The sequence below is a fragment of the Galeopterus variegatus genome, unplaced genomic scaffold (assembly GCF_000696425.1).
Source record: "Galeopterus variegatus unplaced genomic scaffold, G_variegatus-3.0.2 Scaffold195, whole genome shotgun sequence".
In the NCBI taxonomy this organism is placed as follows: Eukaryota; Metazoa; Chordata; class Mammalia; order Dermoptera; family Cynocephalidae; genus Galeopterus; species Galeopterus variegatus.
The window spans coordinates 441,537-469,278 of NW_007726306.1; the positions used below are offsets into that span (position 1 = coordinate 441,537).

The following is a 27,742-nucleotide window of genomic DNA, read 5'->3' on the forward strand; positions in this document are numbered from 1 at the left end:
AGTGGTCACATTAAAAAAAGACAGATGAAGTTAATGTTCATTGTATATTCTATTTAACCTGATGTATCCCAAATCTCATCATTTCAACATGTTAATCAATATAAAACTAATTAATGAAATTTTTATGTTCATTTTGTCTTGCTAAGTCTTTGAAATAAGGTGTGTATTTTATGCTTACAGTATGCTATTTCTTGAATTTGTCACCCAAAGTTCCTGTTTTGGAAACTTAATCCCCAATGCAATAGTGTTGAGAGGTGGGACCTTTAAGAGGTGATTAGATCATGAGGGCTCTGAGCTCATGAAATGGATTGATGTCCATTATTACGGGGTGAGTTTGTTACAAAAGCTTACTCAGTCCTCTCTTGCTCTCTTTTGCCCTGTGATGCCATAGCAGCAAGAAGACCCTCACCAGATGCAGCCCCTCTATCTTGGACTTCCCAGCCTCCAGAACCATAAGCCAAATAAGCTTCTATTGTTAATAATTTATCCAGTCTGTGGCATTTTGTCACAGCAGCACAAAAGGGACTAAGACACAGCATATCTTAATTCAGACTAGCCACATTTCAGGTGCTCAGTAGCTACGTGTTTCAGTAGAAAAAGCAGCTCAGATGATACTGATATATACCTGGAATGAGTCTAAATCTTAAGTAATGATATTGGCCACTATTTATTGAGCACCTCCTATTTATTCTGATAACTGTGTAAGGTGCTCTTATGAGCTACAGAGGAGAAAAATGCAGCTCTGGTAGTTTAGAGACATGCCCAAGAACATGGAGCTAATAACCTAAGGACCTGGAGTTTGAATCAAAGTTCATCCCAAAACCTGGCCTCTCAAGTTGTTCCCAACCAGTGCTGAAGATTCTATTAGAGACATAATAGAACGAGTGTGACAAACCCCCAAGAAAAGGATTTGACTACTTGCACTTAATTCTTTAAAAATTATTTTTAGGGCTGGCCCGGGGCTCACTTGGGAGAGTGTGGTGCTGACAGCACCAAGTCAAGGGTTAAGATCCCCTTACAGGTCATCTTTAAAAATATATATATATTTTTAATTTGGCACAATACTTGTACATATTTATGCATTGTATGTGATATTTTGATATTTGTACACAATGGGTAATCATCAAATCAGGGTAATTAGTATATCCATCTACCTCAAACAATGATCATTTCTTTGTGTTGGGGACATTCAGAATCCTCTCTTCTAGCTATTTGGTAATATGGAATAAATTGTTAACTATAGTCCCCCCACAGTGCTACAGAACACTAGAACTTATTCCTCCTCTCTAGCGGAAATTTTGTATCCCTTGACCAATCTCTCTCTATCCTTCCACCCCCCACCCTCCCCAGCTTCTAGTTACCAATATCCTACTCTCTACTTCTATGAGATCAACTTATTTGTGGCACTTAATTTTAAACAATCTGAGTAATCAATGCATAAGATCATTTAAGCATTAGTTAAAAAGTATGCAACTAACTCTGAACTTCTTACCAATGTGAGACCTTAAGAAGTGATATCATGGCTGGTTGTTTAGCTCAGTTGGTTAGAGCACGGTGTTATAACACCAAGGCCCAGGGTTCAGATCCCCATATTGACCAGTTGCTAAAACAACAAAAAAACCATGATAATAAACCAGACAATTCCTCCACTAGTGAGCCTTCTTTTGTCTCAAAGGGACATGAATTAGAGAAAATGATCAAGTTTGGGATTCCACTCCGTCGAGCACCTCCCTGCTGGAACACACTGCTGGCCTCATTCTTTCATGGGATCACATCGTGGGAAGGCCAACAGGCTCCGGCTCCAGCTCTCTCCTCCTACTCAGGCCACATGTGACCACTGATTTCAGTTATGACATACGAGTACTGGCTATATTCTCTTGTGGATGGGGACAGTGGTGATGATTTTATGACTGGTTCTGAGGATGATCTTGGACCAGTTCAAAGCCTGGGGGATACACAACCTGGGGCCGCCAACGTCCCTACCTTCTGGTTAAGATGCATGGGAGATAAGTCCAGCCAGCTTTGGGTTCCACAGCACAGCTGCTGCCTCAGGAATGTAGGCTTCTCTCTTGCCTCTTGCAAACTGGCATAAAAGCAAACCATGCTTTAGCCCTTCATTTTGAACATGAACAGAATTACCTGGTCATCAGCTTGAGGGTGAAACCAGGGAAAGAAGAAAGAAAGGGCACTCTAATTTGCCTCTAAAATGTCTAATTCATCTGCTTCTTTCCCTCATTTCCATTACCTCCTCCAGACCACTCAGCAGCAGTACTGCAGGGACAGAGTCATCTTCCTGCTTCCATGCCCTCAGCTTGTCACTCCTTAACTCAAAGTTGGCTCCCAGTCTTTCATGAGGCTTCTGAGAACCTGCCTAAGCCACTCCTGCCTGCCTATCTCTCCTAACTCCTGTCATGCCCCTTTGCCCATTCTGGCCTCTTGATTCCTGGAAAGCAGAGCTCTGTGGCCTCAGGGCCTTTGTACTGGCCATTCTTGCTGCTGGACTGGCCTTCTCACTCCTCTCTGGCTAACTGCTATGCATCCCACAGGTCTCAAACATCCCGTGTTGTTGCCTCAGAGAAGCCTCCTTTAACCTCAAGGAAATATAGTGTCCTGCTATAATTTCTTACAGCTCCCTGTGTAATTCTTTCCATTCATTAGTTTGCACTTCCACATTTATTTGTGTGCATATCTTTTTAGTGCATGCCTTTCCTGCCAGCTAATCCATTTCCCAGAGATAGGTGCACAGTGCTTGGCACACACAATGGGAACAGTCAATATTTGTTGAGTGAATTCTTACTATTCCTATTTACAGAAGAGGAAGCTGAGGACTCAGAAGAAAAGTAACTTTCCCAAACAAACAACTATTAAAAAAATTATTGAGATCCTGCTGTATGCAAAGTTCTAACCCAAGATCACAGAGGTTCTGCCAAGACGTGGGCAAATGCCTAGGACACAGTTATACTCAAGCAATATCATTTGCCACAGGGACTATAAAACCTGCCTTTTTTCTTAACTGCTTCATGAAATTGAAGGTGTGTATTAGGTGTGGAGTCAATCTCCTCTCTTTGAAATGAGACCTGGAAGAAAAAACCAAACAACGAACCAGCCAACCAACCAACCAACCAGCCAACCAGCCAAACAGCTAATCAACCAATGAACTAACCATTGAGCAAACCAATCAATCAGCCAACCAATTGCCCAAGAGTTACGCTATCTGCATGTCTGATCTTAGGTCTGAGAGTCAGAACATCACCCCTGGTGCCCTCTCTCCAGAAAGAACCTGCTGCAGAGTATTTGAGTCCAACCCTTTTGGAAAACAATGTGGCTACAAGGGATAAAGAGATATTAAATACAGTATTTTGACCTCAATCCCAACTCTAGAAATTTAGCTAATGCCAGTAATCCTAAGTAAAGAAATAGCACTATGCTCAGAGATGTTCAAAGCAGTGTAATTTGGATAGCTGAAAACAATGTAATCAACCAATGGTAGAAGATGGTTCAAATAAGTATGGTACAACAACTTGATTACACTGACATTTACCTAAAACTGTGTAAAAAGACCGAGAAATGATTTTCGAAGCAATGTAATGAGAGACAAAAAGACCATAAAATTTTATATGCAGTCTGGCTATAATTTCAGAGGAACAAAAACAAAATCATAAACCAATACATGATAAAGGAAGTCTGGAAAGAAATGTATTTTCTGTCTAACACTGGTTTATCGTAGTATAAGGCTATGGCACTCTACTTTTTTTCTACCTTTTTGTAGCTTCTGATTCTTCACTAATGACCTGTATTATTAATTTTACCAAATGTCTGGAGAAAAGAAGCCTTTCTAGCTTTCTCAGATAATACACAGAGAGAAACTATAACAGAACATGAGGGTAACTTTAGTTGATGGCAGCCAAATGTGTCTAGACATTTAATTATAGGACAACAACTATTGAATAACTTGACGTGGCATTAACAGAGAGCCCCAGAGGAGCCTGAACATTGATCTTTGTTCAGTTTGGTTTCCTAAGGTGTGGAAAGAGGAGATGAGCTTCCAAATGCACTATAAAAAGGACATTAGTTTTCTTTTCTTTTCTTTTTTTTTTTTTTTTTTATGACCGGTAAGGGGATCTTAACCCTTGACTTGGTGTTGTCAGCACCACGCTCACCCAGTGAGCGAACCGGCCATCCCTATATGGGATCCGAACCCAGGGCCTTGGTGTTATCAGCACCGCACTCTTCCGAGTGAGCCACGGGCCGGCCCAAGGACATTAGTTTTCTGACATTGAACCAGGTCAAATTGGATTCCAATCCCCAGGTAGAAATACTGAAAGTTGAAAGTAGGTCAGCATGATCAGGGAGTTTAGTGCATTTGTAGTTGACAAAAAGTGAAACTTCTCGACTCATACCAAGATAGTGCAGGAAAGAGAAGCTCATTGTTAAGAAGTCAAGAATTCCTGGGAGGCCAGGAAAGAGGATGTTTTCGAGGCTATGTTGCTCTGGCATTAAAATTCTAGGCTAGGGCTCTGCAAACTATGGCCATTGGCTTGGTTTTGTAAATAAAGTTTTATTGTAACACAGCCATGCCCATTCATTTATGGCTACTTTTGCGTGTTTACAAGTGCAGAGTTGAGTAGTTGTGAGAAAAACAGTATAGCCCACGATGCCAAAAATATTTACAATCTGGCCTTTAGAGAAAAAGTCTGCTGGCCCCCTGATCTAGGCAGTCCAAGCCTTCAATCTGCAGGTCAGTTCTATCTTCCTAATAACAAACTAGTGATCCATTTCATGAGTTCAATTTTTAGGGAAAGAACACAGATCCTGGTGTGGTAGAGCCACTTGGTGAATCAGACACTGTCTCCTTTTCCTGCTAACATGTCAACAACGCAAAGTGCATATTTCTCCCAAGTCAGCATTTGCAGTCCACCAACACTGATAAGACTTTTTCTCAAAATTATCTTGCCTTTTTTTTTTTTTTGGAACCCCTGACCTTGGTGTTATAACACCTCACCCTAACCAACTGAGTTAACTAGCCAGCCCTATCTTGCTTTTTAAAAGCAATAAATTTAAGTGGAAAATTTTATATCACTATTTTATCTAGAAAGCTGGTATCATTTCCTATAAAAAGAAGGTACCCATGAAAACAACACAATGACAATGGAGCTGTGCTCTTCAACTTGGTCTGGATCCTGGTACCTGCACGAGGCTCTCTAAGCCACCCCACCCTTCCAGATGTCCTCTCCTGCAACACGCCTAATCCATCCGTAAATCTTGTTGGCTCCACCTTGAAAACAGACCCAGAATCTGCCCACTTCTACCACCTCCATCATTACCCTTCAGATCTAAGCCTCAGGGTTCCCACCACGGCCTCCTAACCGTCACCCCCTTTCTCATTTCCCTGCGGTCTATGCAATCCGCACAGGAGCCAGAGTGGTCCTTTGCAAAAGTTAGGTCAGATCACATCAGTCCTCCCTCTGGCCAAAGCCCTCCAGTGGTCACCATCGCAGGGTAGAAGCCAAAGCCACCACAGTGGCCTCCAGGGGGCCCTGCATGACCGACCCCCTCACTTCCATCTGTCTGTCCTTGTCCCCTCTTCTCTCCATCCACCCCCTCCCACTCTGTTCCAGCTACACTGGCTTCCTTGTTGCCCTCAAATGTGCCAGGTGAGCCTGATCCAAAAGCTTTGCTCTTGACCTTTCCACCACCTGAAAATCTCTTCCTGAAACCCACGTGGCTCCCTTCCTGTATTCCTTAGATCTCTGTGTCTGATTTTAAATTGCACCCTGTCCTCCCTGTCCCCTCCCCTTTCCCTGCTTAACATATATCACCCGTTTTACCTATGTCTCCCCCACATGCCCAGAAGAATGTGAGCTGTGTGACTATTTTGATCATGGAGATATGTGGAATGATGCTGAGACTATTAGTATTTTAATTTTACTAAAGGTGAAACTGAGGCACAGAGAGGCGAAGTCACCTGCCCAGAGTCACATCACATAGTAAGGAGCAGAGGTAAGGTTCAGCTCTATTAGGGACTATTCCAGAGCCTGTAGCCTCCTGACCATGCAGATGTTATTGCCACATTACATGGGAAGAGCTAGCAAATAGTAGGTGCTTAGTAAGGGTGAGTTCTTCTGCTCCTAGTATTCATATTATTCTCTTCACACCTGGTTATGTCTCACTACTATATGCTCTTGTGGCACAGTACACCTTTCCTTCACAGGCCGTACTGCAGTTTTGGGGGTTTGTTTTTTTCTAAAAGGTGACCGGTAAGGGGATCTTAACCCTTGACTTGGTGTTGTCAGCACCACTCTCTCCCAAGTGAGCCATGGGCCGGCCCCATACTGCAGTTTTTAATTAAAGAATTCACTGTGGGATTTCACAAACAGCACCGAGGGAGATACCGGACACCAAAGAGTATCGACTGCATGATTCCAGTTCAGAAATAGACAAAGCTAATCTACGGTGATAGACATTAAATAGCAGTTACCCTTTGGGGCATGAAGGAACTTTCTGGGGGCTGGGAATGGTCTATTATCTTGATCTGGGTGCTGGTTACATGGTTGTTTTCATAGGCAAAAATTCATGGGGAGCTATATATTTGTTTAGTGAAATTTACCATATCAATTTTTAAAAAGGTAAAAGGAGGGAGAAAGATTATCAGAAAATCTCATCCCCTTTCACCAAATTTAATTTCATAATTTTAGTTAATGGCTCTTCTCTAAGTGATTGTCAGCTGTGAGAGCAAGTACCACATCTGGATCCCCACACTTGGCACAGAGCCTGTACCCAGTCAGCATCAAGAAATATTCACCGAAAGAATGAATAAGTGAGTTCATCTCTCCCTTCTGTGACCTTGTCACCCCCCTCATTGAGAAGTGGCATCTGTTTCTGTTGGATGTGGGGAGGCCCTACGACTATTTTGACCAAAATTACATGGCACACTGGGGAAACAGTCTGGTGGTTCCTCAAAAAGTTAGACATAAAATTATCATATGTTTTAGTCAGGGTTCTCCACAGACAGAACCAATAGGCTTTGTATACGGATATATGCAAGGGGATGATTAGGGGGATTGGCTCACGTGACTGTGAAGGCTGAGGAATCCCACCATAGGCCATCTGCAAACTGGACGCCAGTAGTGTGGCTCAGTCTGAGTCTGGAAGCCTTAGAACCAGGGAAGCCAACGGCGTGATTTTCAGTTCAAGGCCAAAGGCCCGAGAGCCAGGGGTACCACAAGTTCTAGAACCCAAAGGCTAAAGAGTCTTGAGCTCTGATGTCCACCGACAGGACAGCAGAATGTATTCCAGCTCCAGAGGATAGAGAAAGTGATTCACCTTTTCCTCTTTTTTTGTCCTCTCTGGGACCCCAATTGATTGGATGGTGCTCACCTGTACTGAGCGTGGATCTTCCCCACCTAGTCCACTCAGGCTCACATGCTAATCTACTTTGGAAACACCCTCGCAAACACACCCAAAAGTAATGCTTTACCAGGTTTCTAGGTATTCCCTTAATCTAGTCAAGTTGACACCTAAAATTAACCATCACACCGTGTAACCCAGCAATTCCACTCCCAGGTATATATCCCAAAGAATTGAAAGCAGGGACTCAAACAGATACTTGTATGCCAATGTTTGTTGTAGCACTATTCGCAATAGCCAAAAGGTAGACACAAACCCAAATGTCCATCAACAGATGAACGGATAAACAAAGTGTGGTAGGGCCGGCCTGTGGCTCACTCAGGAGAGTGCGGTGCTGATAACACCAAGGCCGAGGGTTCGGATCCCACATAGGGATGGCCGGTTAGCTCACTGTCACCGGTGAGCGTGGTGCTGACAACACCAAGTCAAGGGTTAAGATCCCCTTACCGGTCATTTTTTAAAAAAAAAAAAAAAAAAAAAAAAAGACAAAGTGTGGTATATAACAAAAAGTTTGTGGTATATTTCAAAAGTTTATGGAAAGATTTGTAATATCTTTTGATTCCATTTTTCCACAAACTTTTTGAACACTCCATTTTTTCCACAAACTTTTTAACGCTCTGTTGTATATATGAGGGTATATACACTCTGTATATACAACAGAGTGTTATTCAGCCTCAAAAAGGAATAAAATTCTGATAAATTCTATAATGTGGATGAACCTCGAAGACATTATGCTAAGCAAAAAAGGCCAGACACAAAAGGTGAAGTACTGTTTGATTCCACCTATGTGAAATATCTAGAACAGGCAAGTTCATAGAGAGAAAATAGATTAGAAGTTACCGGGTGCTGGGAGGAGAAGGAAGGGGGAGTTATTGTTTAATGGTTGCAGAGTTTGTTTGGCGTGATGAGTAAGTTTTGGGAATAGATAGTAGTGATGATCACACAGCATTGTGAATGTAATTAATTCCACTTTAAAATAGCTCAAGTGACACATTTTATGTTGTATATATTTTACCACAATTAAAAAAAATTAACGATGTAAAAAACCACTGAATGTACACTTTCAATGTGTGAACTTATAGTATGTGAATTATATCTCAATAAAGCTGTTTTTAAAAAACCAGTATGGCAGAACCGATGCTGTGCCAGATCCTGGCACAGCCCTTAACTGGCTCAGCAGTTCTCAACTCCTGCCTCTTGGAAGTCAGACTCCATGGAAAAGGGGGAACTATTCTGAGACTTCTGAGCTGTGAGAAGCCCGAGTCAGGTGGAGGCCTGGGGGATGAGACCCCATGTAGAGAGAGAGGCCAGGAAGCACTGTGGTGCCAGACCTACGGGTGAAGAAGCCACCTTGGACGTCCAGCCCTGCTGAGCCTTCAGATGACTCCAGCCCCAGCTGCAACTGGTCCACACCTGCATGACAGATGCCCAGCTGAGCACAGTCAACCCACAGCAGTGTGAGAGATGATGACCAATTTTTGCCTTGGTCACCAGGTTTTAGAGGGTTTGTCCATGTCTTGGCACTTGATGGAGGGAGAGTCCCAGTGAGGCAGCTTACATAGGAAGGGCAGTGCACAAGCTCTAGCGTCACCAGTTCAAATGCTGGCTCTTCTGGCCACTGCTGGTAGCTCTGGCTGGTAGCCCAACCTCTCTGAGCCTCACTTCCTTAAAACACAGATCATACCTGCTGCTCTATTGGGTAATTCTAAGGCGAGAAGATACATCACAGGACACTGCCCTATTTTGCCCACCTCTCTGTCAGCCCCACACCAGTCTCCTGATCCCTCCACCTCTCCTCTCGTAGACAGCTGTGGTGGGGGTGGCCATTGGGGGCCATGGGGAGAGAGGGAACAGGAACAAGGTAATTGCTGGAGGAGAACTATGAGCTCAGCTACTCTCTATTCTTTCTCTGGCAGCAGACAAGGCTGGAGGCCTAGAGCCTTTAGAAAGCATGGCCCTGCTGACACCTTGATTTTGGACGTCTGACCTCCACAACTGTAAGAGAATAAAATTCTGTTGTTTTGAGTCACTCAGTTTGTGGTCATTTGTTATGGCAGCCCTAGGCAACGAATGCATTATCTCAATGAATATTCGTAGCCAGCAAGTCAGAGATACGATCACCACCACCTCCAATTTACAAATGATCCTCCTGCAATTTAAAATTTATACCTGAGGGCTGGCCCGTGGCTCACTTGGGAGAGCGTGGTGCTGACAACACCAAGGCAAGGGTTAAGATCCCCTTACTGGTCATCTTTAAAAAAAATTTTTTTAAATAAAATAAAATTTACACCTGAGAAAAGGGAGGCTCAAGATCATTATCCATCATGCCAGCTTGGATCGCAACCCAGGCACTGACTGCACTTCCTACCTGGGCTTCATTCCAGATATTTCCTTGCCATCCCCTCTTTCCACCTCCACTGAATCTGAGCCACCTCCACTCACACTTGGATGGCTGCTGTGGCCTCCTACATTGTGTCCCTGCTTTCACTGTGGCCCCCATTCAATCCGCTTTACATGGAGGAAGATAGAGGCATTATTTCCAAGTGAAATACACCATGCCACTCCCTAGTTAATAACCCACCAAAGGCCTCTGAGTGCAAAGAGAATAAAACCCACCTTCTAACTATAACATCAAGTCTCACGACTTGGGCCCCACCAGGCACCTGCTGTGCCCCTGCCAGGAATGAGCTTCCCCAGGCTCTGAATGGCTGCCTCCTTCCTCAGCCTCCAGAGAGGTCTTCCTTGACCCTCAACCCCAACTAGTCCCACCAAATATTACTTCTTTCAAGTCCCTTTATCCATCTTTTCTCATTCATTCATTGATGCACTGTTCTCCCTCCACTAGCACACAAACTCCTCGCCTCTCCTGGCCACCTGTTTCAAAGTGGATGCACAATGTAAGTTATGTGCTGAACGTAAGTCAGTTCTTGAGACGTGGATGGGAGCAGCAGGCCAACTTTCCAGGAGGGAAAATCTAAAATTAGCACATGATCACTCAACCTGAGGAGCTTCCACTGCAGAAAAGTGGTCAGCTTGGACAGGCCTGTCCAAAACCAGGATTCCTAGATCCGTCCCCCAGGGCACTCGGCTGCCGTCAACCCTCCCCAGTCATCCCTGCAATGGTCTCATTAGCCAGCCAGCATCTGCAGATATGGAGAAGGGCTGGCCAGGACTCAGGGACTGAAGTCGGATTGCTTATCCCCAAATTTCTGGAGAGCTCCCAGGCAGAGGTAGCCCTCTTCTCCGGGAGTCCCCCTGCACAGTCACACTGGTCCTTCTTTAATCCTGCTGTGTGTCCAGTGCTGTGCAGAGTCCTGGGAGGAATGGAATGCAGCAACAGAAGCCTAGGTTACAGAGGTAACTTGGCCCCGGGGTTATGGGAATGAGCTGTGCACTCAGATCTGTGTTTGAGCCCCAAGCTCTGCCTTGTACAATGGTTGCAAACTTTGATATGTTTTTTTTTTTTTTTTTTTTTAAAAGATGACCAGTAAGGGGATCTCAACCCTTGGCTTGGTGTTGTCAGCACCACGCTCAGCCAGTGAGCAAACCGGCCATCCCTATATAGGATCCGAACCTGCGGCCTTGGTGTCATCAGCACCGCACTCTACCGAGTGAGCCACGGGCCGGCCCTTGATATGTTTTAAAATGGGAGAGAAATACCAGAAGGTATATTTTGGCTCAATAACCGAGAAATCTCCTTGCTTTGGAGTGGAATCAGCTCCAGAGGCAGGACACCTTCCTGTCTAGGATGCAGGAGAGAGACTTCAAGCATCAGGCAAAGGTACTTGGTTTAGACTCCATCAGTTCAGAGACTCCTCATAGTCCCAGGTTCTAAGATTCTGTGCACTGTTTGACGTCCCCTCCCTTGGGTAAGCTGCTCTGCCCTGAGGAATGGCAGGTAGTTGAGTTGGTGTCCCAGAGGCAAACCACTCCATTCAGTTACTACCAGTAACTGCTGTGTCTCTTTACTGACCACAAGAACTATTCACTTTGAAAGTTAGCATCACTTTATGACAGGGAAAATGTCTTCCCACTTAGCAGATGAAAAAACTGAGGCCCTTCAGCAGGTCAGGCTTTTTCTACACTCACTCTGTGCTAACTGATTTCCAGACATCATCAATATTCTTAAATAAATATCTTGCAATGCAATAGTGGTGCCATTTTGCAGATGGGGAAACTGAGGCTCAGACAAGGTTAAGCAAAACTCAGCCTATTCTTGTAGCAAGTAAGTGGCAGTTGGAATTTGAACCAGGTCTGCCTGGCTGCCTAGTTTTGCTGCAGAATCACAAGCACAGTGCCTAGGGGTGATTCTGCAGAGGCAGAGAAATGCAGTCTTCACAAGAATTTATGGAAAATTAAAACTACAGCAAAGCCACCAGCCTCTTATCACAACCACTATGAGCCATCTGCTTCTCATTCCGGCCTTTTAAGAGAAATCTCTGAGGAGTTCTCCTCTCTCTCCCACAATGCCAACCCAAGTGGGGAGATGACTTGTACACTCAGCAACTCCCCCCCCCAAACCCTGTGGCTTTGACATGCCACTCTTATTTCCAAAGAACATCCCCAAGCAAAGCTGTGACTCTTCATTTCACAGACAAGACCCAGAACAAAGATTTGAGCTGATGTAGACACAGGCACATGTCAGATGAGGATGAATGCCAGTGTCCCCAGGTACCAGCTGGCCCTCAGCTCTTGGGCTCCCTGGCCCAGTAGCTCCAGCTTTCAAGTGAAATATGTCAGAAATGGGGAGGAGGGGGGCCGGCCCGGTGGCGCACTGGATAGTGCGCCGCTTGGGAAGCGCGGCGGCGCTCCCGCCCGAGGGTTCAGATCCCACATACAGACCGGTTCCCGCTCAACACCGAGGGTTGCAATCCCGTTGCCGGTCCCCGGTCCGGTACGGGGGCAACACTGAGGGTTGCGATCCGTTGCCGGACACGGAAAAAGACAAAAAAAAAAAAAGAAAAAAGAAAAAAGAAATGGGGAGGAGGTCAGGGAAGGCAGAGGGTGGGAGGAGGAGGGGCCACAGAGCTGTCCATGTTCCCCAAATTGGAACTCGCCCACTGCAGGGTCCCAAATTGGAGCTCAGGTGTTCAGGTATGGTGGCCTGCTGGGTTTTCTTTTTCCTCGGCTTCCTTCTCTGCCTGTGAACTCTTGTAGATGGAGCCCAGGACAGTTATCGTAAGTTATTCCAGGGATGTCTCAGCCTTGGGAATGCACCCATCACAGCCAACTCCATCTTTCTACTGGAACACAAACTCCTCTTTTAGCCAAGTGGTGGTGGCAACTGGAAACCTCAAATCAAAAACTTTCAGAGCTGGGTGAAAACCTCCTAGAGATCTTGTCCAACCCTCCCATTTAACAGAGTGAAAAAAGGCTCAGAGAAGGCTCTTGCCAGGGAACAGGGCTGCATTTCCTGATGGTCTACTACATGTGACAACCAACATTTCACAAGACATTCGGTGAGGTCTGCTCTGTTACCACACCCATTCCCCATTGGAGGAAACTGAAGCTCGGAGTCACGTGACTTTCCCCCCCCCCCACGGAGACGGCATTCCCAGGTCTTAAACTGCATTTCCCAAGACATGATACTAGATGTCAGATCAGTAGACATTTATTTTAATGGTAATATTTTTATTTTAATGTTCATTAAGAAAAAAACCACATGAAACCTATTAATGCATGGATATAGCTGCTTAGTAGGAAGTTCAGTAAATAAAGCAAATAAAGTTTATATTTAAATACATAATGCCCTGCATCGGCCAGCCACCAAAAAAAAAAGAAAAGAAAAGAAAGAAAGAATGGACAATAAGAATCACACCGATCTTCATTGAGCAATTACTGTGCATCAGGCACTCTCGTAAGCACTTCCTCCATTTCTCACAATGACCTATGAGATAGATACTATTTTTCCCCCCATTTTACAGATGAGGCACAGTAAGGTTAACTAACTTGCCCAGGTGTTCACGGCTGGGAAGTAGCTAAGCTGGAATTCGAACCCATAAGCAAGGCTTTAGGTGATGCTAGGATAAGACAAAACTCTGGAATGTGGATTGAGAAGAACTGAAGCTTTGGAAAGAAAGGAGCTGTGTCATTATCATTAAATTCTCGCAATACAGAGAGGTCCTACACATCACCCTTCTCTGCCTCTCTCACTGAGGCAGTTTTTAGCGGGCTGTCATTACACATCCCCACTCTTTCTCACTCTTTGAGTTCCAGATGACTTTTAGGGAATCCACTATGCAGGTGCCTGACTTTCCAGCAACCAGGCACCCACAGGGCTGCCCACCTCACCATCCACAGCCTCCATCTCCAATGACTCTTGGATTCGATCTCTGATTCACCCTGAGATGGTGTCACCTTCCAGTTTTAACTGGCAACCTTGTGAGATCGGCAAATTATTGTTTTAAAATGTATAAAGTGAGGGCCGGCCTGGTGGCGCACTGGAGAAGTGCGCCATTTGGGAGCGTGGCGGTGCTCCCGCCGAGGGTTCGGATCCCATGTGGAGACCGGTTCCCGCTCACTGGCTGAGCGCGGTGCGGGCGCAACACCGAGGGTTGCGATCCCGTTGCCGGTCAGTAAAAAAAAAGAGACAAAAAGGAGAAAAAAAAAATGTATAAAGTGAGTGCACGTAAAACTGGGGAAATCTGAATAAGACAGACGGATCGTATCACTGTCGATTTCCTGGTTGTGATGTTACACGATCTGTAGGTTAGCAAAAGGGGGGGCCGTCATGAGAAACTGGACGAAAGACACCCAGAATCTCTCTGTATTATTTCTGACAACTGTGTGTGAATTTACAATGATCTAGGACCTAAACATGAGGGAACTTCAAAAAGTTCATGGATCCTGCAAGAGAGATGCTGAAAGAGGGAAAAAAAAGTTCATGGAAAGATTCATATTATCTTATAATTCTGTTTTTCCACGAACTTTGCGAAGTACCATCATATATACTAAACCTTCTCAAGAACTTCTCTGAAAAAGTTAATCCAAGTAATGTATTCACATATTCATTCAACAAATACTGACATGTTCACTTTATGCCAGATCCTGGGATGACGCTAGAGACACAGAAAGGATACAGACACTTGGTCTAGTGACTTATGGTCTAGTGTCAAAGACAATGAAATGAATGGAGAATTACAACAAAGAATAGTAAACCCATGGGAGAAGAGGCCCAGGACAATGACTTCCCCAAAGAGAGGTGGCCTGGGGCATCGGGAATGACAGGGGACCTGGCAGAGGGGGCTGCCTCTCTGGACCAGGTGCCCTTGAGCCACTCTAATCAAATAAGACAGGAATTACAGCTGCATATAATCTTGGCCAAGTTATTTAACCCCTCTGTGCCTCAGTTTCTTCATTTGTAAAATGTTGATGAGAACAGGACCTACCTTGAGGGTTACTAGGAAGGTTAAATGATAACACACATAAAATGCTCAGAACAGAAGCCAGTCGAAGGGTTTCCAGTGCCCTTTTGTTTCCTATTAAATGCAGAGCACTGTCCCACCAAGGTCAAGTGTTTGGATCCTCTTACTGGCCAGCCAAACCAAGCCAAAAAAAAGGGGGGGGGGAGGGGGGAGTCCTGAGCAGTCTTCACATTATCAGCATTGCTTTCAGGGTCTGCCCAAGTGTGTCAGCTTCCGATGGGCATCCCTGAGCCCTGCAGCTGGACTCGCTCAACTCAAGTTGGGGGGCAGGATACAGAGCAGCCCTCAGCTGAGCCATTGCAGGGACTTCCCCTGCAACCCTTGAAAAGGAGCATGCGCCATTTTACAACCTATTAACCAGTCTTAGTGAAATTCAGTTACGATGTACTATCTCCTACAAAATATCTTTGGATCCTTCAGAGGTCTGAGCCAAGCAGATCTCTCCTTATATGTACTGGTGAAAGTTTCCATTAGACTGGGTCAGGCAGCAGAACCCCTGCACAAAGGGCGGGATATCTGTGTGTTTGCTTGTTCCCTCGAGATACACATGCAGATAGCTAACCTGGACATGTGCAGTGTCCTTTGGCATATGGTGTGATTTTATGAACACTCTCCATTCCCATAAGAAAGAAAAAAATGTAATATTGACAAATGCTCAGAGTTTCAGGCACCCATGGAGAGATTTAACTCACAACCCCCAACCAACACAGTGTGAATTTCCAGTAGTGGAAATGTCCCGAAATGCAGCTTCCAAGAGCCAAGCATCACCGGTTCGATGACCTCCCTCTTACTGATGTCTAAGGCATTTTACTGACTCTAACATAGAACCAAGGTCCTGCCATCCTACTAGAAGAAAAACTCAGAAACCCAGTAACAACCAATGACAAGGGACAAGGTGTTAAAGGGAAGTGTGGTCCCAAAGAGAAACTTCCTCTAAAAACACTAGAAAAGGGTATCAAAAAGATGTGCTCTTGGGCCAGCCTGTTAGCTCAGTTGGTTAGATGGTGGTGCTGATAACACCAAAGTCCAGGGTTTGATCCCTGTACTGGCCAGCCACCAAAAACAAGCAAACAAAAGGTGTGCTCTCTTCAGCAGGGTTTCTCAACCTAAACATGATGGACTTCTGGGGACAGATAATTATTTGTTGGTTGAGAGGGTTTGGGATGTTTAGCAGTATCCCTGACCTCTACCCACTAGATGCCAGTAGTATCCTCCTCTGCTCCACCAGTTGTAAAAACCCAAAATACCTCTAGACCTCACCAAATGTCCCCTGGGGAGCGCAATCCCACAGTAGAGAACCCCTGTTCTTAAGGAACAATGGCAGGTTATCTGCCCCAAGGTGATGGAGATGCAAGATACAGGTGAAGCAGTTCAAATCCCAGCTCCTTTGCTCAGTTTCTGCAGACCTGCTGCAAGTTTTGCAATAGCTTCTCATCTGTAAAATGGGTCTGAAATCCCATCACAGGTTGTTATGGGGTTCTCAAAGAGGGTTCTCACAGCACCCAGCAGCCACTCGGCACAGTGCTAAGCACCGAGAAGATAACTCAGTAAACAGAAGAGGTGTGGCTATAGTTAACAAGCTTGCGCCAATACAGGAGGCGTGGCCGGACAAAGGAAGGGACTAAGTCAAATCTGCATTCTTTGTTTCCTTTTTCCTGACATAGGCCACTGCAGAATAAGTCCAGTCCTTATTCTAAAACTACACCATTTCCCCGAGCTCTGAAATCTCCCTGAAGAGGGCTGCTCCCGGCTTCTTCATTCCTTTGCCAACAAATTCCTGCCTTGAAAATCCACAAAGAACGCAACAGCTGCCTGGATTCATGAAAATGACATCAATCCTGTCCATTGTGTGGGGATCTCCTGTCCTAGAACAGGGACGAACCCATTTAATGAGATTTTGAGTATTGGTGTGTATAGAAGCTCCCTCCCCACAATTCTGCAAAAACCCAGCAGACATATATCTTGATTAAAACCTTCTCCATTACTCTACTTGGGGAAGAAAAAAACAAAACCCCATGCTGGCTGCTGATTCAAAAAGACAGTGCCAAGATCAGGATGCTGGCTCTTAGACCTAAGTGATTGTTGGATCAGCTCAGGGCACACACAGATGGGGAACATTTTAGAATACTGACTGAAAAAATGTTACAACTATGCAGGTGAAATTGCTGATCAGTCTTATTTACTCTTTATTTTGAAAAAGAAAAAAAGTAACACTCGAGTTTAGAAAATGAAATTTGTAGAGTTGGAGACTGTTAGGTTTGCCCCTTGGAAGCTGTGTGGTCTTAGGGAAGTGTCTTAAGCTCTCTAAGCTTCTGTTTTCTCATCTGTGGAGTGAGAATAGCAGTGCCTCTGTGGGGTGAGGAATAGAGCTGATGATGAATGAGGAGGGAGGGTTGAAGTCCACAGTGCCATGGCTGGCACCAGGCCCATCCTGGGAACACCTCAGCAGGCAAGACAAACTCTTTAGGCTGGGGAGGAAACAGCTCCAGACCTGAGGTGGTGCCAGGCAGATGCTGCTGCCTGCAGAACTTGGCTCTGACCGCACTGTAGAACTGTGGCTTCCACTGCTAGCAAAATGGAATCACTCAGTGCCAGGAGCTGGGGATGAAGCTAAACAGGACGGACGTGTTACTCCAGGGGTTGCCACACGTTTCTCCTGCAAGGAAGTAACCCTAGGTGTGCTGAAAGGCTCTTGGAATCACCCTTAATCTGGAAAAGTCAAGGTAACTCTTATGATTGTTATTTGGGTAGTTGTTCTTGGTATAAAAACCAGTCCTTGAATGTAGTTTGAAGGCCTTGAGGTCTGGTCCCACTTGCCTTTCCAGTCTCAGCAAATCACCTTCCCTCGACTCTGAGTTCAGCCACAAGGATTTATCTACAGTGTCTGTCCCATGTAAGCTTCTACTCAGAGACTTTGCAGATGCTGTTTCCACTGCCCAAAATGCTTTTTCCTTGCTTCTCTCCTGAATTCCCACTAACCCTTTTGATTTCAACTCATGACTCACCTTTTCAGGGCAGCCCTCCCTGAACCTTTCTCACTAGTTCAAATCCCCCTCTTAGCATACCTTGAACCCACAGCCTCCCCTCTGTGGCCCCATCACATTTACATATTACCTCTGTTTGTACAATTATTTGGTTTATGTCTGGTCACTTACAAGACTGTAAATCTCTTTAAGATAGGAGCAGTGTGTATGCTTGAAATTGTATCCCCATCATTTTACCATCTGGCACTATATTGAGTGCTCAATACATTTTTCTTGAATTGTTAGTAGGAGTGTTGACTGGTGTGGTCTCTTTAATGGACAATCTGACAAAGTCTATCATACTCTAAGGGTACAGTAGTTAAGACAAGGTGGTGCAGGGACAGAGATAAACCCACAAATTAACAGAACTGAACAGGGAATAGAAAAATTGATGAACACACGGAAACTTGATTTTCCACAAAGGTGGCAGTGATCTTGGATTACCCATATGGAAAAAGAATTAGTCATGATCCTACCTAATACAATACATGAAAATCAATCTCAGGCAGATTGTAGAGAAAAATATTAAAAGCAAAACATGACAGTTTCTAGAAGATAGAGAAAACAATACGAATGACTTTGGATTTATTAAACAGTAGACCAAAAGCATTAGCCATAAAAAAAAAGAGTAATAGTATGCATTATATAAAAGTTAGAAATTCTAATCACCAAAAGTCACTATTGAAAATGAATATCACACCACAGGGTAGGAGAAGAGACGTGCACTCATACAGCTGCAAAGAGATCCTTATCCAGTATGATAAAAACTGCTAAAACCATTAAGAAAAGGACCACTCAAAAGAAAAATGGACAAAAGATTTGAACAGGAACTTCATGAAAAAGGAAATCCCAATGGCCAATAAACATATTAAATTTGCTTCGTAAGTAGAGAAATTTAAATAAGCCATTATGCATACCAGAATGGCTAAAATTTAAAAATACAACAGCAAGCCAAGATAGTAGAGCAACTGGAACTCTTGAGCACTGGCAGGAGTCTAAACTAGACAAGCACTTTGGAAAACTGGTTAGCATCATCCCCTAAAGCAGAATGTAAACGTACTCCATGGGTGGGCAATTCCATTGCTAAGCATATACCCAGACAAAAATGTGTTCAAATGTTCATCAGGACGTGTTCTAGAATGTTCATGGTACAATGACTCATAATAGCCCCGAACTGCAAAAACTCAAATGTCCATCAGCAGTAGAATAGATAAATTGTGGCACATTCGTACAATGGACTACCACACAACAATGAAAGTGAACGAATAAGAGCTACAGGCAGCAACACCGATACATCTCACAAATGTTATGGTATACAAAAGAAGCCAGGTGCAAAAGAACACAGGTAAAAAACCAAGCAAAACCTCTAATGTTGAAGGATGCTAGGTGGTACAACTATAGCTATAAAGAAAAGCAAGGAAGGAATCTCCATGAAAAACAGGACAGGGGTTATCCAAGGATGGGTGATGATTTTAAGGGCATGTAGAAGCCTGCTATTTCTGGCTGTCAGTGGCCCCCTTCTTGGCCTGGTTGGTGTTATATGACTGTTAGCTTCATGAAAAAAATCACTGAGCTCTTCTTTTTGGTTTTGTATATGTTTCCAGATGCTTGTTAAATTTCATAAGAAAAAGGTTTATAAAAGGTATTTTTAAAAAATACACACATGCCTTTTGATATAAGAATTCCATGTTTAGGAATTTGTCCTACAAAAATATTTGCACGTGTGAAATGACTATGTATATAATTGTCTCTGTGGCTTCTTTGGTAATGGCAAAATATTAGAAACCATCTAGAGGCCTATCAGTAAGAGATTAAAGATAAATCAAGTCCCCTACACCATGGATGACTTAGCAGCCACTCAAAGGGATGAGAAAAGATCTCTGTGATATATTAAGGATAAAAAGCAAAGTGCCAAATGGTGACTATTTTAAAAATACAGAGCTGCCTCTAATGAGAGAAAGAGGGCCTAAGAGAAAAGAATGAAGGAGGAAAATTTACATTTTTGTATATATCGAGTTGCACTGTTTCAGTGTTTTATCGCGTACCACATTGCTTATTCAGAAAATAAATTAATTAACATTAAAAAGCAGAGTAGGAACTGAAAGACTGGATGAATGAAGGCATAGGAAAGGAAGGAAGAGGGATTCTGACTTTCTGGCAGGAGGTACTCTGTGAACCCCATATTTGAACAACTGGGTTTTGGAGCCAGGCAGATCCCAGTTGAAGTCCTGTTTGTGGCTCTTGCTACATCTGTGACCTTGGCCAAGAAGCTTAAAACTCTCTGATTCTGTGTCCTCATCCACAAAAGAAGACCTTCCCAGCTGGGTTATTGAGAGCTTTAAATGAAATAATCTGAGTAGAACCGAGTGTCTGGCAGGTAGAAAGTATTCATCCATGTTCATTATCATCCAGTCTAATAACCATCAATGTGATGTTTCAAAAGGTAGTCTTGTTGTTGCCATTTTACAGGTGTGGAAACTGAGGTCCAGAAAGAAGTCACTGGTTCCCTGGCACTCATGGAGCCAGCAGAACAGCTGCCTTCCAACACAGGACTTTTTCCTTGACCCCAGAGGTCTAAGAAACAAAGCCCACCCCACGCCCATGGCTGGCCTTCTGGGGGTTGCACAGAGTTGGATCTGAGACAACAAATGGCTGGAGTTGCTAGTAGGTGACTGCCACTGGACGGGAGCACTCAGTCCAAACAAAGGGCAGGCTGCTCACCTTCTGAAGAAGCTGGGAGAACAGGATGCTGGAGCACTCACTCCGTGGGTGGGTGGATAGCCAAGGACTCTCTGCAAACACTGCATCCACCTGCCTGTCCCCACCTCAGGGTCACCTTTTCCCACTCTCTCCTGTGGCACCCTGCCTAATACTCTCAAGGGAGAAAAACAGACTGGACCAAACTCAGCTTGCCTGTGGGGCAGGGGAGTTGACCGGTGAGCTGCAGCATGCCCGCTGCCCCCACTCACCCTTCTCCAAGTCACTCTGCATTCCCAAACCCTGGGCAGGAAGCAAGTACCCATGTCCCTGAAAGACCCTGAGTACCAGGTGGGCCTTGCACCTGTCTCTGGGGGCTCAGGGGAGCACTTTCAGACTTTCTCCATATACTGCCAGTTTTATCCAGCATTTTTAACCCTACTTTCCCTCTTGCCATGGCAGCTGGTCCTTCCAAACCCCGCTGTGATCATCAAGTGAAAAGACATTGCTCTCATTGACTGATGAGTAAACTGAGGCCAGAGTGAGCAGTGGGCACATCAAGGCATCCATCTGGCTTCGTGCTGAACACCAGGGCTGCAGAGTCTCTACACCCAGGTTTCTCCCTAGAAATGATACTTTAACTCTGAGACCCTGGGCGAGTCAGCCATCCTTCCTGAGCCTCCGTTTCCTGTCTCTGAATCTGATCGGTCTTTCTCATGGGGTTGTGTGAACAATGAGATACACATCAAGCCCTTAAAACAACCACCTTGAAAGCTCAGCAAATAGAAGCTGCCACTATTTGAGGGTCATTGTCATTATCATGGGCAGAGTCTGGGTCTAAACCCAGTCCAGGGTCCTCTGAATGTTTCATCTTGTTCCTTGATAGAGTTTAGATGTGTTGTCCCCACCAAAACTCATGTAGAAATCTGATCCCCAACGTGGCAGTGCTGGAAGCTGTTTGAGTCATGGGGGTGGATCCCTCGTGAATGGATTAATGCTCTCCCTGGGTAGGGGGATTAATGAGTGACTTCTCGTTCTATTAGTTCCTGCGAGAGCTGGTTATTTAAAAGACCCTGGCACCTCCTCTTTCTCTCTCTCTCCTCCCTCACCATGTGATCTGCTTGTACCCACTGGGTGCCTGCTGCTTTCCACCATGAGTAGAAGCAGCCTGAGGCCTGTGCCATATGCAGCTGTCCTAGAATCGTGAGCCAGATAAACCTCTGTTCTTTATAAATTACACAGTCTCAGGTATTCTGTCATAGCAACACAAATGGACTAATACATTCCTCCACTTAGCATTACCCTGCCTGCCAGCTCTGAGTCCCCCAGAGCCTGTCCTCATGGTCTTCTGTGTGTGGCTCTTTGAGCCCTGTCTCCAGCCCCTTGGAGGACTGTGCATGCAGGGCCAGGGTAGGATGCCAGGCACGCAAATCCACGTGCACGCAGACATCTGCACAAATGCTCCTTGGTATGTTCATTTCCAGTCTGTCCCCAGAACAGTACTCAGCCTGCAAAGCCACCAGAGAGCTATTTACAGCTCTGGGCAAGGAGAGAGGAGGCAGGCTTTTTGTTCCCATGAAGTAACAGCCCTGCAGAGGTGGTGCCTTCCTCTTTTGACTAGTGTTCAGCCGACTGTGCCCTGAAAGAGCTTCAAGGTCCCAAAAGCTTTTGCTAAAAGGCTAGTTATCTTTCATAGAAATTGGGTGGTTTCCCTCTTGGAACTTGGGTGCAACAGCAGGTGGGAGAAAGTGTCTGTTCACTCCTCCCAGCTTCCGGAAGGACCTTTCTCAAGTGCTAATAAAATCACATCACTGCCCTGCCTAAGACCCTTCCATGGGTGTATTAGTCCATTTCTGTTGCTTATAACAGAATACCTGGAACTGGGTGATTTGTAAGAAAACAATTTATCACTTACAGTTTTGGAAGCTGGGAAGTCTGAAGTCCAGGGAACACATCTGGTGAGGGTCTTCTTTGGTGGTGGCTTTACTGCAACGCAGGGGTCTCACATGGCAGAAAGTGGTGGAGCAGAGAAAGAGAGACTCTCACATGCTCTCCTTTTAAAACCCTCAGGGGCTCAGAACCACGCCCCTGACTACCATTATTAATCCATTCACTACAGCAGAGTCCTACAATCTAATCACCTCTTAAAGGCCCCACCTTTCATTACCATAATAGGATTTCCCACCCTCAGCAGTTACAGTGGGGACTAAACTTCAGTGAGGTTGGGGGGCATCCAGTCTACAGCAAAGGGTCTCTGAGTCACATCCAAATCACTGTCAGGGTCACCTGCAGGGATATGATCCAGCCTTCCTGCAGCATCCCCTCTCCAGTCTTCCCCCACCCCGTGCTCCACCAAAGGCCTCCCCATCTTCTGAACGCTGGTTTTATAGAAAGAAAAAAGTTGCATGCCAATGGAAAACTACACAATGTCTACATACAAAACACACTTTGGGTTATCTGATGCTAGCCCCGGTCATTATATTCAAGCTTTATTTTTCAATTCCTTTGTAAGCTGGAGGAAACTGGTAGAGAAGCAACTTCTGTCTTGTCCGACCACTGCAGCCTCCATTTGCAATTTACTCCAACCTTCCTTCACTCCATACATACTTATGCTTATTTGACATTTCGTTTGAACCGGTTCTAGCATCTGCCTGGTTCCCTCATTGAATGAGCTTAATGAAATTGTCAACAAGTGTTTGTTGTATATCTGTATGAGTCATGATTTCATACTTTTTTTTTCTTTTCTCGGTTTTCTATGAACTCTCGGGGCCTGTTCATGATGTTCTCTCTGCCCAGAATATCCTTCTCCTCTTTCCTGCCTTTTCCTCCTGAAATTTCTTCCCCAGAATCCCCAGGAACAGGGACAGGTAACCTCTTTCTACTTTGAGCTTGAACCTCTATCTACTCTCACCTTGGCTGACACATGTTTATGAGATTGTCACCACACGGGTAGTCCAGAACATGCTCTGGTGTAGCAGCTGAGTCTTTCCCCCGTCACTCACACACACACACACACACACACACACACACACACACACACACACACACACACACCCCTTAGCTCTGCACACGGCACATGCAAATCATGCAATAAATGAACATGCTCATTAACGAATGAATGGATATCAGATGGCTACATTTCCCCACCTATACACAAGCCACCAAGAGGGAGACCTTGTTTTCCTTGTTCAACACCTATGCCAGATAACCACGTCTGGCATCTAGAAAGCACCCAATAAATACTTGTTGAATAAATGAAAGAATACGACTTATGTGCTGGCTGGTTAGCTCAGTTGGTTAGAGCAAGGTGTTAGAACACCAAGGCCAGGGGGTTTGGATCCCCACAGGGGCCAGCTACCAAACAAAGAAACAACTTAGGTTCTTGTCCTTAGCCTTCTGTATCTTTTTTGTTTGTTTGCTTTGGCAGCTGGCTGGTACAGGGATTGCAGCTTGAACCTTTGTTTTATCAGCTCCACACTCCCACCAACGGAGCTACCCAGCCAGCCCATAGGTTCTTGTTCTTGGACCACTTTTAAGTCATTCCCCATTTCTCCACTTTAGAGAACAAACCTAGCAGCTTCAGAATGCTACGCTCCCCCTCCATATGTTCATGTATCTCTGTGATGACATTTCAACCCCCCTCTGATCCTACTCTCCTTGAGGGAGTGGATGGCAATTTCTGCTTCATGGTTCTTGTGTGACTTTGAGCGAGGCACTGCCCCTCTTGGGCCTTTCTTTTCCCACTGGTAAAGCAAGGTCAGAGATAAAGTACACAGACAAAGATTGTGATGGCCAATCATGCCTTAATGATGCTCTAGTCCACACACCATTACATTGTAACAGATGCTGTCAATGGAACTCATCCGCCGAGCTACACAAGGCTTAGCTCTGAGTGTGAGGGTTATAGGGATATCCTAGCACAGGCTTCCTAAACTGTAATGTGCACAGGAATCGCCATCGCCCCAAGTGTGAATCTGCATTATAACACAGATTCACATTCTGTAGGCCTGGGTGGGGCCCGAGACCCTGCATTTCTATTCAGCACCTAGATGATGGGATGCTGCTGGTTATTGGACCACACTTTGAGTAGCAAAGTACTAGAACACGGTGGGTCCCAGCTTTGAAGGAATTCTCAGTGCAGCCGAGAGACAGATTTCCAGCATGTTGCCAATTGTCCAAGCCAATAGATGTTAGCACCTAAATGGGAGAGGCTAGTAGTTAAGGCTGTGGGACCTCTGAGAATGGACAGGTTGGTGGAGGTGGGAATGGGGGATGGTCCAGGGTTCCCAAAGAACATGGAAATCGAGTTCGGAGTATTCTGCCAGGCTGGCAATTCTATCAAATCATACATTCTGGTGGGCAGAGCCATCAATCTTGTGTTTTAACAAGCCCTCCAGGGATTTTGATGCTAAAACTTGAGAACTATTGTGCTGGGCAGAGAAAAGGATAGAATATTCCAGTTGGAAGAATAGTGTTTTGTTTTCTCACATAGAGTTTCAGGCACATGTCCAGACCTTGTAGATTGCATTCATTTATTTGCCCACCCATTCACACACTCATCCATCAAACTATCCAACTAACAAAGGGGATGTGTCCATCCATCCATCCATCCACTCATCCAACATCCAACAACCATGTCCTGAATGCATACTGCGTACCCTGTTAGGCACAAGAGATCTGTCTGAAATTTCAGATATGCACACCTGTTTTAGCTTCTGAACCAGTGATTCTCAAACAGGTGCAATTTTGCCCCCAAGGGACATTTGGCAATGTTGGAGACATTTTTGGTTGTCACAACTTGGGGGGAGGTGTGCTATTGGCATCTAGTGGGTGGCGGCCAGGGAAGCAGCTAAACCTTAACACTGTCAATAGGGTTGAGGTTGAAAAACTTTGCTCTAGACTGTGAGTTCCTTGTGGGCAGGAACTGTATCCCTAGGTCACCTTGGTATCCCTAGATCACAAGACAATGCCTGACTGAGGGGAGCTGAGCAAATGTTTAAGTGGATGAGGAAATTGGTGACACAAAAATACACTTGTGTATATAAAGAACTCTTACAACTCGGCAACAAAAAGACAAACAACCCAATTCAAAAGTGGGCAAAAGGGCCGGCCCGTGGCTCACTCGGGAGAGTGCGGTGCTGATAACACCAAGGCCCCGGGTTCGGATCCCATATAGCGATGGCCGGTTCGCTCACGGGCTGAGCGTGGTGCTGACAGCACCAAGTCAAGGGGTAGGATCCCCTTACCAGTCATCTTTAAAAAAAAAAAAAAAGTGGGCAAAAGGGCCGGCCCGGGGCTCACTCGGGAGAGTGCGGTGCTGATAACACCAAGGCCCCGGGTTCGGATCCCATATAGCGATGGCCGGTTCGCTCACGGGCTGAGCGTGGTGCTGACAGCACCAAGTCAAGGGTTAGGATCCCCTTACCAGTCATCTTTAAAAAAAAAAAAAAAAAAGTGGGCAAAAGACTTGAATAGACATTTCTCCAGTGAAGATACACCAATGGCCAGTAAGCACATGAGAAGATGCTCGACATAATCGTTAGTCCTTAGGGAAATGCAAATCTAAACCACAATAAGCGAGATACCACTTCACACTTGCTAGAATGGCAATAATAATAATAATAATAAACAGAAAAGAACAAATGTTGGTAAGGATGTGAAAAAATTGGAACCCTCACACATCGCTAGTGGGAATGTGAAATGGTATAGCTGCTGTGGAAAACATTCTGGCAGTTCCCCAAAAGAGTTACCATATGGCCCATCAGACTCCTCCTATGCATATACCCAAAAGGACTTAAAACAGATCTGCAAACCAAAATTTGTACATGCACGTTCATGGTAGCTAGAAGTGGGAAACTACTCAAATGCCCATCAGTGGACAGATGGATAAACAAACTGTGGTCCATCCATATGACAGAATATTATGCAGCCATGAAAAGGAATGAAGTACTGATCCATGTGACAACATGGAAAAGCCAGACAAAATAGGTCACAGACTGTATAATTCTGTTTACATGAAATATTCATAATAGACACAGAGACAGAAGGCCAAACTGGTTGCCTAGGCCTGGGGAAATGGGGAATGGCTGCTTAATGGGTACAGGGTTTCTGTTTAGGGTGATAAAAATGTTTTGGAACATGATGGTGGTGATGGTTGCACAACACTATGAATGTGTTTAAAGTTACTGAACTGTACACTTTAAGATGGTTAAAGTGGTCAACTCTATGTTATGTGTGTTTTACCACAACTAAAGAAAATACATCTGTGCATTCAATGAATGCTCCTAGAGTATCTGCTGTGTGCTGGGAGCTGTGCTATGCATTTGGGACACAAGGACAAAGGAGGCAGGTATGATGGCTACCCTCCAGGGAACTACGGAGGGGAGAAAGCCCAGGAGACACTGATGGAGCCAGGGAAGCCTGGGACGTGGGTGGCAGGAGTGAGTTGGGAGGAGGAGAAATGGTTTTCCTGGGCGTGGGGGAGGGTCAGGGAAGGCTACCTGTAAAGGATGGGATGTGAGATGGCTTTTGGAGGAGGAGGAAAATTTGCCCTTGGAGAGTCAATCTCATTATTGTTGTATAATTTGAGGTTGCATCAGGCCATGCTGTCCCTGTGACCATCCCTGCGATGGGTAAGACAGTTTAATACACGGAGTGTCTAGAGACAGCAAGGACAGTTAGACACGAGGGAGGACAAGCCAGATAGAGCACAGAACTCTCCCCCAGGCTTTCTGCCGAAACCTCCTGCAAGGGAGTCGCAGTGGAGGGCACAGTGGAGACATGGGGGCTGTAGATTCAGCCTCAGGCACCCCAACTATCTCTTATAAGACTTTTGTTCTCTGCCTTGTGGAAGGGGGCAGGTGGGAAGGGAAAAAGAGAAAGGGAGAGGCCAGGGCTCATGTTAATTAAGCACCGACTATGTACCAGGGATTTGAACACATGGATTCATTTAATCTTCACAGTAACTCAATGAGGTAGCTTCTATCACTGTCCTGCCTCATCCCCCACTACTACTGGTTTTTTGTTTGGTTGTGTTTTTAAATTAGTATTCCCCCCACCTTTTTTTGGCAGCTGGCCGGTACAGGGATTGAACCCTGTACCTTGGTGTTATCAGCACAGCGCTCAAACCAACTGAGCTAACCAGCCAGGCTTTATTATGATTCCCGCCCCCCCCCCCCCCCCCCCCCCCCC

General features: G+C 45.1%; 1 protein-coding gene across 2 annotated transcripts in view; it reads right to left on the minus strand.

The window, feature by feature from the left end:
* Positions 1–27,742, minus strand: part of ABAT (4-aminobutyrate aminotransferase) — a 102,274-nt gene that overhangs the window by 69,721 nt on the left and 4,811 nt on the right. The window lies entirely within an intron of this gene.